We start from the raw sequence: 1,487 nt of genomic DNA, 5'->3' as shown, positions 1-1,487 counted from the left end.
TCTCTCCCTCCTCGACCTGGGCTCCATCTCCACCATTCTCCCCAAAGCCATGGCCAATTCCTTGTGGGACACCAGGGCCATCTCCTACTTGGGATGTGCTGCCCAGCTTTTTTTTTTTTTTTAATATCAGGAGAGTATTTTCTTCTCACTGTCATGGCCTATGACCGCTACGTTGCCATCTGCAAACCCCTGCACTACGGGACCCTCCTGGGCAGCAGAGCTTGTGTCCACATGGCAGCAGCTGCCTGGGCACTGGGTTTCTCTATGCTGTGCTGCACACTGCCAATACATTTTCAGTACCACTCTGCCAAGGCAATGTCCTGCACCAGTTCTTCTGTGAAATCCCCCACATCCTCAAGCTCGCCTGCTCAAATGCCTACCTCAAGGAAATTCGCCTTCTTGTGGTTAGTGCCTGTTTAGCATTTGGATGTTTTGTTTTCATTGTGGTGTCCTATGTGCAGATCTTCAGGGCCGTGCTGAGGATCCCCTCTGAGCAGGGACGGCACAAAGCCTTTTCCACGTGCCTCCCTCACCTGGCCGTGGTCTCCCTGTTTGTCAGCACTGCCATCTTTGCCCACCTGAAGCCCCCCTCCATCTCCTCCCCATCCCTGGAGCTGGTGGTGACTGTGCTGTATTCAGTGGTGCCTCCAGCAGTGAACCCCCTCATCTACAGCATGAGGAACAAGGAGCTCAAGGATGCTCTGAAGAAACTCTTTGAACACAGACTATTTCTTTGTCATTAAGGAATCCATCATCTTTACGTGACTCCCAGGGTATCTCAAGAAAAGTCAGGGCTATCTTTTGGTCTTTTCTTTATTTTATATTTGGTTTTTATACCTGTGATAATATTAATTGCAAATAAATAGTAGTATGCCTCCCAATTCTTGACATTCAACATGTTTTTTTCTGAGGAAGTATCCTAATGTACCTAAGGAAGCAGTCTCCTTGCATAAATAAAGAAGCCAGCAGAAAATCCTTGGTTTGAGCTCCCATCCCTTCAAATCTTCTCTGGAGGTGGGGGACCAGCCCCAGCGTGCAGAAGGAGTTAAGTCACCAAAAGTCTGTGGCCCTCAGAGCTGACCCTTGCTGCCTTGTCGGGCACTCCCTCTCTCCTGCCCTTGAGTCAGGGCTGCTGCTTCTCTGGAGCCATGGCCATGGACCACATCAGGACGTGGTCTTTTCAGTGCTGGGCTCTCCTCACACTGTCCTGCTGTGACCTTAGGTTTATGTAAGCCCAAAGGTCTCCTTCAACTTGAGACAGTCCTGTTGTCTCTACAGTGGCATCCCTGTGGCTGCAGGCAGGAGCAGGCCACGTGAACCACTGTGTCAGAGCTGGCCTCCCTGCTAGCACCACCATCACCAAAAGGGCTCCTCAGGGCAGGGCCAGAAGGCCAGATGCCTCTTCCAAAGGTGGTGTCAGGACTATACCCAAGGAGCTGCTCTCTCAAAAGGAATTCTGCTCTTCTGGGGGTCTCAATAGCTTCAGG

At 51.0% G+C, this 1,487-nt stretch overlaps 1 pseudogene; it reads left to right on the top strand.

Annotated features, from left to right (window-relative positions):
• The first annotated feature begins 204 nt into the window (after positions 1 to 204).
• On the top strand, positions 205 to 743 carry LOC127028284 (olfactory receptor 14C36-like; annotated as a pseudogene).
• Positions 744 to 1,487: the final 744 nt, after the last annotated feature.

Source organism: Gymnogyps californianus, unplaced genomic scaffold, assembly GCF_018139145.2.
Source record: "Gymnogyps californianus isolate 813 unplaced genomic scaffold, ASM1813914v2 HiC_scaffold_31, whole genome shotgun sequence".
NCBI classification, from domain to species: Eukaryota; Metazoa; Chordata; class Aves; order Accipitriformes; family Cathartidae; genus Gymnogyps; species Gymnogyps californianus.
The sequence above is the reverse complement of the archived record's forward strand: the minus strand, read 5'-3'. Positions and strand labels throughout refer to the sequence as shown.